Here is an 18,264-nt window from a genome sequence, read left to right on the forward strand (position 1 = left end):
TCAGTGTGAGATGTTAAAGCAGCATCGTCAGCAAAGAGGAGTTCTCTGATGAGGACTTTCCGTACTTTGGACTTCGCTCTTAGACGGGCAAGGTTGAACAACCTGCCCCCTGATCTTGTGTGGAGGAAAATTCCTTCTTCAGAGGATTTGAACGCATGTGAAAGCAGCAGGGAGAAGAAAATCCCAAAAAGTGTGGGTGCGAGAACACAGCCCTGTTTCACACCACTCAGGATAGGAAAGGGCTCTGATGAGGAGCCACCATGTTGAATTGTGCCTTTCATATTGTCATGGAATGAGGTGATGATACTTAGTAGCTTTGGTGGACATCCGATCTTTTCTAGTAGTCTGAAGAGACCACGTCTGCTGACGAGGTCAAAGGCTTTGGTGAGATCAATGAAAGCAATGTAGAGGGGCATCTGCTGTTCACGGCATTTCTCCTGTATCTGACGAAGGGAGAACAGCATGTCAATAGTCGATCTCTCTGCACGAAAGCCACACTGTGCCTCAGGGTAGACGCGCTCGGCCAGCTTCTGGAGCCTGTTCAGAGCGACTCGAGCAAAGACTTTCCCCACTATGCTGAGCAGGGAGATTCCACGGTAGTTGTTGCAGTCACCGCGGTCACCTTTGTTTTTATAGAGGGTGATGATGTTGGCATCGCGCATGTCCTGTGGTACTGCTCCCTCGTCCCAGCACAGGCATAGCAGTTCATGTAGTGCTGAGAGTATAGCAGGCTTGGCACTCTTGATTATTTCAGGGGTAATGCTGTCCTTCCCAGGGGCTTTTCCGCTGGCTAGGGAATCAATGGCATCACTGAGTTCCGATTTGTTTGGCTGTATGTCCAGCTCATCCATGACTGGTAGAGGCTGGGCTGCATTGAGGGCAGTCTCAGTGACAGCATTCTCCCTGGAGTACAGTTCTAGGTAGTGCTCAACCCAGCGGTCCATCTGTTTGCGTTGGTCAGTGATTATGTCCCCCGATTTAGATTTGAGGGGGGTGATCTTCTTGATGGTTGGCCCAAGAGCTCTCTTCATGCCATCATACATTCCTCTGATGTTTCCGGTGTCTGAGGCCAGCTGAATATGACTGTATAGGTGTTGCCAGTAGTCGTTTGCGCAACGCCTAGCTGTTCTTTGTGCAGTACTTCTGGCTGCTTTAAGTGCTGCGGATGTTAAATCGCTGGGGGCTTTCTTGTAGTTCAAAAGTGCAATGCGCTTAGCGGCTATGACAGGTTCCAGCTCTTCATTATGAGATTGAAACCAGTCTGCATTTCTCTTCGCACTTTTGCCGTAGGTGGTCAAAGCTGACTCATAGATGGCGTCTCTGATGTGGGCCCACTTGGTCTCAGCATCCCCTGTGGGAGTGTTTTGAAGGGCTGTTACAAGTGAATTTAGAAATTTTTGTAACAGCTGTGGGTGAGAAATTCTGCTCGTGTTGATGCGCGGGTGGCCCTTCTGCTTGGAATGATGCAACTTCTTTGGTCTGAGTCTAACCTTGCTGCACACCAGGGAGTGGTCGGTGTCGCAGTCCGCACTGTGGAAGCTGCGTGTGATTTGAACACTGTTTAAGGCGGCTCGCCTTGTGACAATGAGGTCTAGCTGGTGCCAACGACGTGATCTTGGGTGCCTCCATGAAACCTGGTGACAGGGTTTAGTGTGAAAGAACGAGTTGGTGATGCAGAGGTTATGATAGGTACACAACTCAAGCAGTCTCTGCCCGTTCTCATTCATCCTTCCAACGCCATAGCGCCCAAGGCAGGAGGGCCATGAGTCATGGTCGGCCCCAACCCTGGCATTAAAGTCCCCCAGCAGGAATAGGTGTTCGGTGTTGGGGATGCTGCTAATGATGTTATGGAGTTGTTCATAGAACTGGTCTTTAGCTTCAGGTGCGGAACAGAGTGTTGGAGCATAGATGCTGAGTAGGTGTACTGGACCAGAGGTGGTGAGCAGTCGGATGGACAGTATGCGTTCCGAGCCATTTGAGGGAGGCTCTATCATGCTGAGCAAGGAGTTTCTGATGGCAAAGCCCACTCCATGCTGTCTTGGTTCTTCAGGATCCCTGCCCTGCCAGAAGAAGGTGTAGTCTTGCTCTGCTAGAGAGCCACTCTCGGGGAGGCGAGTCTCCTGAAGTGCTGCAATGTCCACATTGAGTCTACTGAGCTCGTTGTTAATGATGGCGGTCTTCCGAGAATCGTTGATTTGTGTAAGGTCTTCCGACAGGCCAGGACACATAGTTCTGACGTTCCAGCTTGCAAAGCGAAGGGCTGGTACCTTCTTTCCTTTTTTCATGTTGTTTGGTGCGGTGTATCAGTCCACCTTTCGGGCAATGACCCTGAGCTCCAAGCACCCATTGAAGCAGGCAGACTGTGGCGGGACAGAACCTTATTGACCGGGGGCTGCCCGGTTTGAGGCGGGCGGTAGCTGTCCAGTGAGGTGCAATGACCTCTCCCACCGACAAAGGCAACCCGTGGCGCCCAGTTTCTACGCCAATTTATCTGGACTTATAACCCGTAACTGCTGCCTTCCGTGTTGTTTCAGTCGCTGTGAGGCAACTATGGAGTGACCTCTCCATGGCGCATGCCTGGGCAAATTTATGGAGGTTGAGAGTTGCCCAGTCGTCAAAACCCCCCTCTCGGCCTTTCTGGTGGGGTCCAAAGGAGTGCAGGACACGACGTTTGGCACCAGTATGGCTGCAGGAACTGCCGGAAACATGCCAAAGGTGACACATGACCGCCTACGGGGTTCCGCTCCGGATTTTCTGTTAGGGTTTACTCCCTTAGCCTTGGTCTCTCCCGAGACGCCCACAAGGCAGTGGGGTTGTTGGGGCCCCTACACAGGTGTAGGATGGTGCCGGTGGGAGGAGGGGATGCAAGGGGGAGGGGTAGAGGGAGGAGGGGGGGGTGCAGGGGAAGGGGGTGCGGGGTGAAGATGGTGCGAGGGGGGGGCGGGCTGGGACGGGGTTGTGAGGGGGTGAGCTGAGAGGGTGGAGCAGGGAAGGGGAGGGGGGTGGAAGGGGGGTAAAGGGGGGGGGAGGGGGGGCGGAATCTGGCGCAGGTAATAAGCCATTTCCTCAGTGCCCACCATCGACGTCCGGAAAGCCCATTCACGTCCCTCGGGAGGTGAAGCATCACTTGGCAGACCCAGAGGTGATTACATTTGCTAAGGGTTTTTTTTTTTGCAGTGGTTTAAATAAAGGCATGCAGCATTGCCGACAGTGCGCTGCAGATGCTCTCCGAGCCATCTCCCGCGGGCGCTTTGAAGTTGCGGCCGGGGGGGCCGTTCGTGGATGTTTTGGGTGTTCGGGGCACCTTTTCACAGGACTTCTCTCGGGTCCCGCAGCTCCTTCTTCACCTCAATGGACTTACCGCATGCCGTGGCTGCAGACACTCTGGACTGTGAAGACAGCAGGATCGGAGATTAAAGTATCGGCAGCTGTTCTCGTCAGTTTCATCCGGATCAATTTCATTGAGAAAACAAAGAGCAGGTGTGGCTGGGGGAGGGCAGTGGGCCCAGGTAACATACACTGAACTAACTGTTAACTTTTAGATAGGGCTAAAATGAACTGATTTAAAGAGCCAGGGGAATTTAAACAGTTTAAGAGGGCAGATTGGGGGAGAAAACGTTTGGGATGGGAGCAGATGGCCATGGATAGAGTTGAACAGCAAGGGAGCTTCCAGCCCAGGAGCCATCTTGAAAGGGTTACATCAATGTTCACTATATCACACAGTCCTGGAAAACTTTCCTGCAAGTCCCTTTAACAGGATACTGATGAACTTTACATTCAGAAATGTAAATGTACAAGAAGTTTATAGTATCATTTAGGTGTGGGGTCTCTGATTACTAATCCATTTGAAAAGGGGACCTTCAACCAAAAATCTTTGAGAATCACTGCTGTCGACTCAATGTAACTCTGTGTTCTTGCTGTAATTCTCTGTAATTCTGTTACTGTGACTCTGACTCCTGACGTAGCTGCAAGAGCATTTGCTATTACTACCACAATTGTGCACGATAAATATATACACTGTGATTAGCTTCTCTAATGGCTGCTTTTTGTCTCCCTCAATTGTGGATGATATTTGTCCCTATTCTGTAAACTGAATCCATCTTGATCCAAATTGGGTTCAATGTAAGACAGTTCGGGGACTCAGGAATCATTCACCCCGAGACCTACACTGGCAGGTAAAACCCCAGACGGTTCCTGAGTAAGGATTCCTCTATTTCCTCAATATATATTTCTCAGGATACTGAAACCCGGCTTTCTTACAATCAGCTCCTGGAGGCCCCACTCCCTAAGCCTACAACCTTCAGCAAGGTCATTGGTGGAGTTCCACAGCGGGAGTGATTCCAGAGTAACTGTCGGGATCACACCCCCGTGGATGTTCGGAGTCATTTAGTTTTAGTTATCCTGGTGTCCAACACATACACCAATATAACAGGGAATTCCTGGAAACACATTGCAGGTCCTTCTTTATTTGGGGAAAAAAATGTGTGTTGTATAATTGTCCCTGCAGTTAACGGTCTCCTGTGAACTCCTCCATCTGCTATTTCAATGCAGACTTCATTTATTTTAAACAGGTTTGTTTGAAATGAGTTAACAGCTGTCTTAAAATGATGGACTCAGGACTGACACACTGACACATTAAGTCTTTGTAGAATAATAACCACAGTCATTTTCAGACTGGAAACTTAAACTTGCGATTTCACTTCAGTCAGGAGCAGATCACAGTTTTACACCAATCTCTGATTTGACAGCATGTTTCCAGCATTCACCGTTGTTCTTCCTGACTCTAAACACAGTTGTGGAACCTTCTGTTCCATGGCCAGGAGTTCTGAACCATGGAAGAGAGCAGCTTGGAAACATTTCTTACACGCCTCAGGATTAACCCACACGGGGACTTTGCTGTCAGTGGAGAGACGAGAAAGACCAAGGTGCCGTTTGTCCCTCTCAATGTGCTTCTGAAGGACTGTGTCCAGGCTGAAGTTCTGTTCCTGCCGTACGAATCTCCCCCCAGATTCCTTTCTGAGTTCCAGCCAGGTGATGTTAAACACTCAGGTGGGAAAGACAAAAATCTACAACAATGTGTTTAGAACAAAGCTGATTTATTTCAAATCTATCCAGTATGTTAACCTCCAGCGTAGGTAGAAGGTTCATTAACATCAGTAGAAACAAACCCCAACTATCAGAATAGAAACAGAGAAAATTTACAGCTCAGAAGGAGACCATTTGGCTCAACGTATTTGTGCCAGCTGAAATAAGAACTATCCAACCTAATCCCACTTTCCAGCTCTTGGTACATTACCCTGTAGGTTACAGCACTTCAAGTGCATATCCAAGTTTTTTTTTAAGTGTGTTGAGAGTTTCTGCCTCTACCACCCTTTCAGGCAGTGAGTTCCAGACCTTCAGCACCTTCTGGTGAAATGATTTCTCCACACCCCTCTAAGCCTTCTACCAGTTACTTTAAATCTATGCCCCCTGGTTATTGACCTCTCTGCTAAGGGAAACAGGTCCTTCCTATCCACTCTGTTTAGGCCCCTCATAATTTTATACCCCTCAATTAAATCTTGCCTCAGTTTCCTCTGTTCCAAAGAAAACACCACCAGACTGGGCGGCACAGTGGCGCAGTGGTTAGCACCACAGCCTCACAGCTCCAGGGACCCGGGTTCGATTCCGGGTACTGCCTGTGTGGAGTTTGCAAGTTCTCCCTGTGTCTGCGTGGGTTTTCTCCGGGTGCTCCGGTTTCCTCCCACAAGCCAAAAGACTTGCAGGTTGATAGGTAAATTGGCCATTATAAATTGTCACTAGTATAGGTAGGTGGTGGGGAAAATATAGGGACAGGTGGGGATGTTTGGTAGGAATATGGGATTAGTGTAGGATTAGTATAAATGGGTGGTTGATGTTCGGCACAGACTCGGTGGGCCGAAGGGCCTGTTTCAGCGCTGTATCTCTAATCTAATCTAATCTAATCTGTCCAACCTTTTCTCATAGTTAAAATTCTCCATTCCTGGCACATCCTCCTAAATCTCCTCTGTACTCTCTCTGGTGCGATGAAACCTATCCTGTAATATGGAGACCAGAACTGTACACAGTACTCTAACTGCGGTCTAACTAGCATAGCCTCCCTGCTCCTGTAATAAAAACAGAAAATGCTGGAAATACTCAGCAGGTCTGACAGCATCCGTGGAGCCAGAAACAGAGTGCAGATTGGTTGCCAAGTGAACTCTGATTGGTAAAGGTGTTGCCATGGTGAATGCACCAGTTTACAGTGACTGACAGTTAACTGCCAAGCTTTGTTTAAAATTTAAACCAGGCAGCTTGACTCTGATTGGTCAACGCATTGCCCTGAGGAATGAACCAGTGACTGGCTGTCATTTATTTTGTTCAGCTGAAACAGGCGCTATGTTTGAACATATTCTTTCTGTCTTTAAAGAATAGGACCCTGTGCATTAATATATACGAGACTGAGCGGACCTGCGAGGAGACAGGCACCGACAGGCGGGAGTTCCAGCAGTTTCAAAGAGGCTGCGAGAGACCAGGGACAGAGCGAGACCGAACGGGCCTGCGAGGAGACAGGCACCGACAGGCGGGAGTTCCAGCAGTTTCAAAGAGGCTGCGAGAGACCAGGGACAGAGCGAGAGCGAACGGGCCTGCGAGGAGACAGGCACCGACAGGCGGGAGTTCCAGCAGTTTCAAAGAGGCTGCGAGAGACCAGGGACAGAGCGAGACCGAACGGGCCTGCGAGGAGACAGGCACCGACAGGCGGGAGTTCCAGCAGTTTCAAAGAGGCTGCGAGAGACCAGGGACAGAGCGAGAGCGAACGGGCCTGCGAGGAGACAGGCACCGACAGGCGGGAGTTCCAGCAGTTTCAAAGAGGCATACTCTCACAGGGAGAGCAAGTGAGTTTCAGGACTTATGTCACAGTTCAGAAAGTGACGCGTTGCAAGGGGAGGCAGCTGATTGGTAAGTAGGAACAGGTGAGTATTTCTACCCTTTTTTACTACTTTCAATAGCCGAAGTAAAAGTAAAGATAGGGAATTTAGATTGTAGTAGGTAGTGTTTGGAGTAGAATAAGGTCCCTAGCGTAATTAGCACTCTAGGTTAAAGGGAGTAACTAAGGAGCTTAATCTAAGGCTAAGTCATGGCAGGAAAGCTCAGCCCCTGGGCATGCTCCTCCTGTGCTTTGTGGGAAATCAGGGACACTTCCAGTGTCCCTGGTGACCATGTGTGCAGGAAGTGTGTCCAGCTGCAGCTACTAGCTGACCGCATTGCGCAGCTGGAGCTGCGGGATGGACTCACTGTGGAGCGTCTGCGATGGTGAGGACGTCGTGGATAGCAGGTTTAGCGAGGTGGTCACACCGCAGGTAATGGCTGCAGAGGCAGAAAGGGGATGGGTGACCACCAGATGGAGTAGTAGGCGCAGGCAGGTAGTGCAGGGGTCCCCTGTGGCAGGGGGATGGATACAGAGTGGAGGTACAGTAGGGGGTGATGCACAGTCAAATATAGAAAAGAAACTGAGTCAGTCTGGAAGGCAGAGCAAATATAGACCTGTTAAGGCACAAGTGAAAAATGCAAGGCTGGATTGCATTTATTTTAATGCAAGGAGTCTTACAAGTAAGGCAGATGAATTGAGGGCATTGATTAGTACATGGGATTATGATATTATTGCTATCACAGAGACATGGTTGAGGGAGGGGCAGGACTGACAGCTCAATATTCCAGGGTATAGAATCTTCAGGCATGACAGGGGAGGGGGTAAAAGAGGAGGTGGCTTTGCACTGTTGATCAAGGAGTCAATTACTGCAGTAAGGAGGGATGATATCTTAGAAGGTTCCTCAAATGAGGCCATAAAAACAAAAAGGGGGCAATCACTTGGCTGGGTGTGTACTACAGGCCCCCAAACAGTCAGGGAGAGATAGAGGATCAGATATGTAGGCAAATCTCAGAGGTGAAAAAAATAATAGGGTAATAATAGGGGATTTCAACTTCCCCAACATCACCTGGGATAGTCTTACTGCAAAAGGCTTAAAGGGGGCGGAATTCTTAAAATGCATACAGGAGAGCTTTTTGAGCCAGTACGTAGAAAGTCCTACAAGAGAAGGGGCAGTACTGGACCTAATCCTAGGTAATGAAGCCGGACAAGTGGTAGAAGTGTCAGTGGGGGAACATTTCGGGGATAGTGACCATAACTCTGTAAGATTTAAGGTAGTTACGGAAAAGGACAAAGATGGACTGAAAATAAAGGTACTGAATTGGGGGAAGGCCGATTTCAATTTGATAAAACAGGATCTGGCCAAAGTGGACTGGGAGCAGCTACTTGTCAGAAAGTCAACATCAGATCAGTGGGAGTCATTCAAAGAGGAAATAATGAGAATTCAGACTCAATCTGTACCCATTAAAGTGAAGGATCGGACCAACAAGTTCAGGGAACCCTGGATATAGAGGATTGGATCAGTAAAAAAAACGGAGGCTTCTGGCAGATTCAGTGTGCTGAAAACAGTGGAGGCACTAGAGGAGTATAGAAAGTGTAGGGGGGTACTTAAAAAAAGTAATTAGGAGAGCGAAGAGGGGCATGAAAAAACACTGGCGGGCAAGGTAAAGGAAAATCCTACGGCCTTTTATAAGTATATTAAGGGCAAGGGGATAACCAGGGAAAGAGTAGGGCCCATTAGGGACCAAAGTGGCAATCTGTGTGTGGAGCCGGAGGACATAGGTGAGGTTTTAAATGATTACTTTTCATCTGTGGTCACTATGGAGAAGGACAATGTAGGTGTAGAGATCAGGGAGGGGGATTGTGATATACGTGAACATATTAACATTGAAAGGGAGGAAGTATTAGCTGTTTTAGTGGGCTTAAAAGTGGATAAATCCCCAGGCCCAGATGAGATGTATCCCAGGTGTTATGTGAGACAAGGGAGGAGATTGCAGGGGCTCTGACAGAAATTTTCAAATCCTGTCTGGCCACAGGAGAGGTACCAGAGGACTGGCGACAGCGAATGTGGTATCATTATTTAAGAAGGGTAGCAGGGATAAACCAGGTAATTACAGGCCAGTGAGTCTAACATCAGTGGTTGGGAAACTATTGGAAAAAATTCTGAGGGACAGGATTAATCTCCACTTGGAGAGGCAGGAATTAATGAGGGATAGTCAGCATGGCTTTGTCAGGGGGAGATCGTGTCTGACTAACTTGATTGAATTTTTTGAGGCGGTGTCTTGATGTGTAGATGAGGATAAAGCAGTTGATGTAGCCTACATGGACTTCAGTAAGGCTTTTGATAAGGTCCCGCATGGGAGATTGGTTAAGAAGGTAAGAGCCCATGGGATCCAGGGCAATTTGGCAAATTGGATCCAAAATTGGCTTAGTGGCAGGAGGCAGAGGGTGATGGTCGAGGGTTGTTTTTGCGAGTGGAAGCCTGTGACCAGTGGTGTACCACAGGGATTGGTGCTGGGACCCTTGCTGTTTGTAGTGTACATTAATGATTTCAACGTGAATATAGGGGGTATGATAAGTAAGTTCGCAGATGACACAAAAATTGGTAGTGTCGTAAATAGTGAGGAGGATGGCCTTAGATTACAGGACGATATAGATGGGCTGGTAAGATGAGCGGAGCAGTGACAAATGGAATTTAATCCTGAGAAGTGTGAGGTGATGCATTTTGGGAGGACTAACAAGGCAAGGGAATATACAATGGATGGTAGGACCCTAGGAAGTACAGAGTGTCAGAGGGACCTTGGTGTACTTGTTCATAGGTCACTGAAGGTAGCAGCACAGGTAGATAAGGTGGTTAGGAAAGCAAATGGGATACTTGCCTTTATTACCTGAGGCATAGAATATAAGAGCAGGGAGGATATGATGGAGCTGCATAAAATGCTAGTTAGGCCACAGCTGGAGTACTGTGTACAGTTCTGAGCACCACACGATAGGAAGGATGTGATTGCACTAGAGAGGGTGCAGAGGAGATTCACGAGGATGTTGCCTGGGCTGGAGCATTTCAGCTATGCAGAGAGACTGAAAAAGCTAGGGTTGTTTTCCTTAGAGCAGAGAAGGCTGAGGGGAGATATGATTGAGATATACAAAATTATGAGGGGCATTGATAGGTTAGATAAGAAGAAACTTTTTCCCTTAGTGGAGGGGTCAGTAACCAGGGGGCATAGATTTAAGGTAAGGTGCAGAAGGTTTAGAGTGGATTTGAGGAAAACATTTTTTCACCCAGAGGGTGGTTGGAATCTGGAACGCACTGCCTGAAGGGGTGGTAGAGGCGGGAACCCTCACAACATTTAAGTATTTAGATGAGTACCTGAAACGCCATGGCATACAAGGCTACAGGCCAAGTGCAGGAAAATGGGATTGGAATAGTTAGATGCTTGATGACCAGCATGGACACGATGGGCCGAAGGGACTGTTTCTGTGCTGTATAATTCTATGTAGCTTCCAGTACGTGCAAATGCACCACACTGCGAGCCCTACTGACAATCTTAAATTGGTTGCCAGCGTAATTCTTAGCACACTGCGTATTATTTAGCAAATATTGTCCAATGGCGGAATCAAATCTAATGTTGGACACTGTGTTTTGAGTTTTGCTGATTGGGTGCGGCCTGTACCTTGCGTGTTGTGAACCGCAGAAGGACTGTTTGATACGATCTGCCACTCTTTGGGACGTACGTTCTATATACCTAGCATCACACTGGCATTGAAATTCAAAAACAATTACTCATTTGTGTGATCGGCAGTACATCTTGACCAATCAGAATCAAGCTGCCTGGTTTAAATATTAAACAAAGCCTAGCAGTTAACTGTCAGTCACCCGTAAACTGGTGCATTCGCTATGGCAACGCCTCTACCAATCAGTATACGTTTTTTTTCCCAACGTTGTTTATTCTTGTGGATTGTCCTGATGAGCGCAAGACGAAAAGCTTCAACAACGTGTCTCTATTTTCAGCAATACTCAAGTTCTGCACTACTAAACGACTATCTGCAAACTTCTTAATCATGGCCTCTACATTTATGTCTAAAACATTGATCTATAACCATGAAAGGCAAGCAGCCGAGTACTGAGATCTGTGGAAATCTAACTGGAAAAAAGCTTCCAGTTAGACTCAGTTCTGGATGTGATTAACAGCAGCAATAACAGCAGAATCCAATCCCTGCAGTCACTTGTGAACTCGCTGGTGTCTCAGCAGATTGCCTTTACTTTTAAAACTCTTCTCACAGTTGAAACATTTAAAAGGTCTCTTATCAGTGTGAACAAGTGTTCAGTGAGGTGGGATCACCTCGTGAATCCTTTCCCACACATGGCACAGGTGAGTGACCTCTCCCCAGTGTGAGTGCGTTGGTGGATCAGTAAATCAATTTTACTTTTAAAGCTCTTCTCAGTCAAAACATTGAAAAGGTCTGTTATCAGAGTGAACAAGTTGGTGTCTCAGGAGGTGGGCTGACTGTGTGAATCCCTTCCCACACATGGAACAAGTGAATGGCCTCTCCCCAGTGTGAGTGCGTTGGTGTGCCAGTAGATACTTGGTGCTTTTAAAGCTCTTTTCACAGTCAAACATTTAAATGGTCTTTTATCAGAGTGAACCCGCTTGTGATGCCGGAGGGTTGATAAAGCATTAAATCCCTTCCCGCATTCAAGGCAGATAAACGACCTCTCTCCAGTGTGAACTCACTGATGTGCATAGAGACCGGATAACTGAGTGAATCCCTTCCCACACACAAAGCAGGTGAACGGCCTCTCCCCAGTGTGACTGTGTCGATGAATTTCCAGCTCAGACGGGTAATTGAATCCCTTCCCACAGTCCCCACATTTCCACAGTTTCTCCGTGATGCGGGTGTCCTTGTGCCTCTCCAGGTTGGACGATCAGTTGAAGCCTCATCCACACACAGAACACTTGTACAGTTTCCCCCCGCTGTGAATGGTGCGATGTTTTTTTTCAGGCTGTGTAACTGGTTAAGGCTCTTGCAACAGTCACTGCACTGGAACACTCTCACTCAGGTGTGTATGTATGTATCTTGGTGCTTTTCTCACACTGATGTTTGAAATCTTTTCCCACAGACAGAACAGAAAAACATTTCTCTTTCCACATTCAAAGGCTGATGATATTAAGGTCCTGATGAATTGAGTGACTGACAAATCTTGACAGGATGTTTGGTTTGAGCTTCCCATCTGTAAATCCTCCCTTTCTAATACACTGTAACAGGAGTTTACCGAGGATTACTTAGAATATACAATACACAAACAGGCCATTCAGCCCAACTAGTCTGTGCAGGTGTTTATACCGCTCATGCATCTCCTGCCATTCCTCTACTTCATCCCAGCCTTTCAGCAACTCTTTCTATTGTCTTTGCTCTCATGGACTTGTCTAGTTTCCTTTTGAAAGCATCTAAGCCATTTACCTCAAACATTTCCTGTGGTAGCGTATTCCATATTCTACCCACTCTCAGAGTAAAGAAATCTCTCCTCTGGATTTATAACTATCTTGTATTTATTGCCCCTAAGTTTGGATTCTCCCACAAGTGGAAACACTCTCTCCACACCTACACTGTACAACCCATTGATAATTTTAAAGACCTCTATCAGATCACCTCTAAGTCTTCCCTTTTCGAAAGAAAAATGCCTAAACAGAATTGTTCCAGCACAGGAAGAGGCCATTCATCCCATCCTGTCTGCACTGGCCCTCTGAGTGAGCAATTCACTTAGTGCCATCTCCTGCACCATGCTTCAAGCCATGCATTAATCCTCCTGAGCTTCCTATTTCTACACTCACTCGGACATGGCACTGGGAGTAATCCAGAGACTACTAGAGGTGTGGGAAATGGGCTGGACACAGTTGAGGGCCCTGTCAACCACAGTGGGGGGGAATCCTCAACTGAGGAAAAAGGAAGACATATCAGAAGCGCTGTGGTGGAAGGTAGCATCATCAGAGCAGATGCATTGGAACGGAGAAACTGGGAGAATGGAATGGCGTCCTTACAGGAGGCAGGGTGTGAAGAAGTGTAGTCAGGGTAGCTGTGGGAGTTGGGGGGCTTATGAAGAATTATTAGACAGCCTATCCCCAGAGATGGAGACAGAGAAGTCGAGGAAAGGAAGTGTTGGAGATGGACCATGTGAAGGTGAGAAAAGGGTGGAAATTGGAAGGAAAGTTGAAGTTTTCCAGTCCAGCTGGAAACAGCACCGATACATACATCAATGTACTGGAAAAAGAGTTGTGGGAGGGAACCTGAGCAGGACTGGAACAAGGAATGTCTGACATACCCCACAAAAAGACAGGCATAACTGGGACCCATGCGGGGTACCCATAGCAGCACCTTATATTTGGAGGAAATGAGTGGAGTTGAGGGAGAAGTTATTCAATGTGAGGACAAAATTCAGCCAGGCAGAGGAGGGTGGTGGTGAATAGGGATTGGTTGGGCTTCTGTTCAAGGAAGAAGGGGAGAGTCCTCAGCTCCTGGTGGGGGATGGAGGTGTAGAGAGATTGGACGTCCATAGTGAAGAAGAGGCGGTTAGGGCCAGGAAACTGGAAATTGTCCAGATCGTAGGCATCAGAAGAGTCATGGATGTAAGTGGGAAGGAACTGGACTAGGGAAGAAAAAAGAGTCAAGATAGTAAGAAATAAGTTCAGTGGGGCAGGAACAGGCTGAAATGATGAGTCTGTCATGATAGTGCTGTTTGTGGATTTTGGGAAGGAGGTAGAAGCGGGCTGTCTGAGATTGTAGGACTATGAGTTTGGAAGCTGTCGAGGAAAGATCTCCAGAGGAGATGAGGCCAGTGACTGTCCTTGATGTTCAGTGGTGGGGGTCATGGTCCATGGGGAGGTAGGAAGAAGTGTCTGAGAGTTGGCGCAAGGTAATGTTAGCTCTGTTTCTCTCTCCACAGATGCTGCCTGACCTGCTGAGTATTTCCAGCATTTTCTCTTTTTAGTTCAGATTTCCAGCGTCCACAGTATTTTCCTTTTGTTTTATTGCAGGCATTGCCCACAGAACGGAGTCTAGAAACACAGATGGACAAATTAAGCACCGGCTGGTATCAGGGTGGGCATTGGGTGTGGAAGTCGGTCCCTGGCTTCCTGTGTAGGTCTTTTTTTGATGCGTCAGTTTGAGCTGGAGTGAAGATGGAGGAAAAGCTGCTGGGTTTAACCCAGTTGCCTCAACAATTTGTGATGTGTGTGAGATCGGGAGATTCTTGGGGATTTTAGTAAGGCATTTGATGAGGTCCCACATGGCAGACTGGTCAGTAAAATGAAAGCCCATGGGATACAGGGGAATGTGGCACGTTGAATCCAGAATTGGCTCAGGGACAGGAAACAAAGGGTAGTAGTTGACGGATGTTTTTGTGAATGGAAAGCTGTTTTCAGTGGCGTTCCACAGGGCTCAGTGTTGGGTCCCTTGCTGTTTGTGCTATATATTAATGATTTGGACTTAAATGTGGGAACATGATTGGGAAATTTTCTGATGACACAAAAATTGGCCGTGTAGTTGATAGTGAAGAGGATAGCTGTAGACTCCAGAATGATATCAATGGTTTGGTTGATTGGGCAGAAAAGTGGCAAATGGAATTCAATCCAGAGAAGTGTGAGGTAATGCATTTGGGGAGGGAAAATAAAGCGAGGGAATACACAATAAACGGGAGGATATTGAGAGGGGTAGAAGAAGTGAGAGACCTTGGAATGCATGTCCACAGATCCCTGAAGGTGGCAGGATGGGTAGATAGAGTAGTGAAGACATATGGAATGCTTTCCTTTACTGTTCGAGGTATAGAATTCAAAAGCAGGGATGTAATGCTGGAACTGTATAAAATGCTGGTTAGGCCACAGCTGGTGTATTGCGTACAGTTCTGGTCACCACATTACAGAAAGGACATAATTGCTCTGGAGAGAGTACAGAGGAGATTTACAAGAATGTTGCCAGGGCTCGAAAGTTGCAGCTATGAGGGAAGATTGGATAGGCCAGGGTTGTTTTCCTTAGAACAGAGGAGGCTGAGGGCTCACTTAATAGAGGTGTACAAAATTATTAGGGACCTAGATAGACAGGAAGGACCTGTTTACCCTGGCGAGAGGTCAATTAACAAGGGAGCACTGATTTAAGGTGATTGGTAAAAGTATTAGAGGGCACATGAGGAAAAACATTTTCACCCAGAGGGTGGTGGGTGTCTGGAATTCACTTCCAGGAACGGTGGTGGAGGCAGAAACCCTCAATTCTTTTAAAAGGTACCTGGACATACACCTGAAGTGCTGTAACCGGCAAGGCTGTGGGATTAGATTGGGCGGCTAGTTTTTTCGGCCGGGGCGGACATGACGGGCTGAACGGCCTCCTTCAGTGCCGTTATTTTTCTATGGTTCTATCTTGGAGTCCGGTGTGTGTGAAGCCTGCGCTGCCCCACATTTTATTAACCCGCTCCCTCCAGCTCAACCTGGGCCCGTTCCCGGGAAAAAGCCCCAGAGCTGCAAACGCGGGGCCTGGAGGTTCTTATTTGGGGCTTGCGGCCTACACCAGGTGTTTCTGAAGCCTCCCCGCCGGCTCCATTCCTCCCCTGCGTCCCCGCCAACTCTCACCCGCTGCAAAACCATCTCCAGCACCCGCACAGCTCTGATCAAAGTGACACTGCGCATGTTCCAGATACAATCCAGCACTGTGCCTACGCACTGGGCTCCAACAGTAAATGTACTGTCACTGTCCATCACCGATTGTAAACTCCAGCTTGAGGGAATAACACAGTGTAGTGAGAAAGGAAATGCAGTGGATGTTGTGTAGATGGATTGTCAAAAGGTGTTTGATAAGGTGCAGGACAGGAGGCTTGTTGATAAAATTAAGGCTCACAATATTATTGGATAAGTTCATTTCAGAAGGAATTTGCAATAGCTGATGCACAGTGACAGGACACTGCTGAAGCCTGTGGACTGAAACTGCAAGGTAAGGCCGACTCAGATAAAACAGGGAATAGAAGACTGGAGAGAAAAGCAGCCTCAGTGCCCTTATATTCTGGAAGAACCTGTAAACGGACTTGTACTGATAATGTACATAGTTCACGAATGGATGGAAAACGTTATAATAGTCTTGTGCACTAGGGTGTTATTGTCAGCTGCCACATACACAGCTTGTTAAGTTGATTTACTTCTGCGTTCAACTTGTTTAAAATGAAGGGGGAGATTTTTTTTATTTTTTTTTTATTTCCAAAATATACTTTATTCATAAAAATCTGTAAAAATTACATTGCCAAACAGTTTCCAAACAGTACCAAAAAATACAAACATTGCAAGGGAGATCAGTTTCCTTCAATACTGTCATGAGTTTCTTCCCAACCCTTCCGTTTCACAATTGTCATGTCAATTACAGTTTTACATTTACAGCAATTCAGAATATTAACGATACAGTTCGAGGGGTTTCCCATGGATCCAGCCCCTCAGTCCAGCTTGGTGGGGGAACCTTACACTGTGGTCTTTCCCCATTGAGCCTTTGCTGCGGCTGCCCCAAGCTTTAGTGCGTCCCTCAGCACGTAGTCCTGGACCTTGGAATGTGCCAGTCTGCAACATTCGGCGGTGGACAACTCTTTGCGCTGGAAGACCAGCAAGTTTCGGGCAGACCAAAGGGCGTCTTTCACCGAATTGATAGCCCTCCAGCAGCAGTTGATGTTTGTCTCGGTGTGCGTCCCTGGGAACAGCCCGTAGAGCACAGACTCCTGTGTTACAGAGCTGCTTGGGATGAACCTTGACAAAAACCACTGCATCTCTTTCCACACCTGCTTTGCAAAGGCACATTCCAGGAGGAGGTGGGCGACCGTCTCTTCCCCACCACAGCCAACGCGGGGGCACTGTGCGGAGGGGGCGAGACTTCGGGTGTGCATGAAGGATGTGACGGGGAGGGCCCTTCTCACCACCAGCCAAGCTACATCTTGGTGCTTGTTTGAAAGTTCTGGTGATGAGGCATTCCGCCAAATGACTTTGACGGTCTGCTCGGGGAACCATCCGACAGGATCCACCGTTTCCTTTTCCCGTAGGGCCTTGAGGACATTCCGTGCTGACCACTGCCTGATGGACCGGTGGTCAAAGGTGTTTTTCCGCAGAAACTGCTCCACGAAGGATAGGTGGTACGGCGCCTCCCAACTGCACGGTGCGTTCCGCGGCAATGTGACCAGGCCCATCCTTCGCAACACCGGGGACAGATAGAACCTCAGCACGTAGTGACACTTGGAGTTTGCGTACTGGGGATCGACACATAGCTTGATGCAGCCGCACACGAAGGTGGTCATCAGGATGAGGGCCACGTTGGGTACATTTTTCCCGCCCATGTCCAGAGATTTGAACATCGTGTCCCTCCGGACCCGGTCCATTTTAGATCCCCAGACGAAGCGGAAAATGGCTCGGGTGACTGCCACGGCGCAGGAGTGGGGTATGGGCCAGACCTGCGCCACGTAGAGCAACAACGTGAGCGCCTCGCACCTGATGACCAGGTTCTTACCCACAATGGAGAGAGATCGCTGCCCCCACATGCCCAACTTTTGTCGTACCTTGGCTACTCGCTCATCCCATGTTTTGGTGCACGCCCCGGCACTTCCGAACCATGTCCCCAGCACCTTCAGGTAATCTGACCTGACGGTGAAGGGGACAAAGGATCGGTCAGCCCAGTTCCCAAAGAACATGGCCTCGCTCTTGCCGTGGTTAACTTTGGCTCCCGAGGCCAGTTCGAACTGGTCGCAGATGCTCATCAGTCTGCGCACGGACAGCGGATCCGAGCAGAAGACGGCGACGTCATCCATGTACAGGGAGGTTTTGACCTGAGTGCCTCCGCTGCCTGGGATTGTCACCCCTCTTATGCTCGCATCCTTCCTAATAGACTCAGCAAAGGGTTCAATACAGCAAACAAACAAGACCGGGGACAGAGGACAGCCCTGTCTGACTCCAGATTTGATCGGGAAACTTTCAGATTCCCACCCGTTGATTGACACTGCGCTACTGATGTTTGTGTAGAGCAGTTGGATCCAATTGCAGATTCCCTCCCCAAACCCCATTTTGGAAAGCACGTCCATCATGTAGGTGTGCGATATCCTGTCAAAAGCCTTCTCCTGGTCCAGGCTTATGAGGCAGGTGTCCACCCTCCTGTCCCGTACGTAGGCGATCGTATCCCTGAGTAGCGCGAGGCTATCAGAGATCTTCCTGCCGGGTACAGTACAGGTCTGATCGGGGTGAATCACCAGCTCCAGAGCAGACTTGACTCGACTGGCTGTGACTTTGGACAGAATCTTGTAATCAACATTAAGCAGTGAGATGGGCCGCCAATTTCTG

This window comes from Heterodontus francisci, chromosome 34, assembly GCF_036365525.1.
Source record: "Heterodontus francisci isolate sHetFra1 chromosome 34, sHetFra1.hap1, whole genome shotgun sequence".
NCBI lineage: Eukaryota > Metazoa > Chordata > Chondrichthyes > Heterodontiformes > Heterodontidae > Heterodontus > Heterodontus francisci.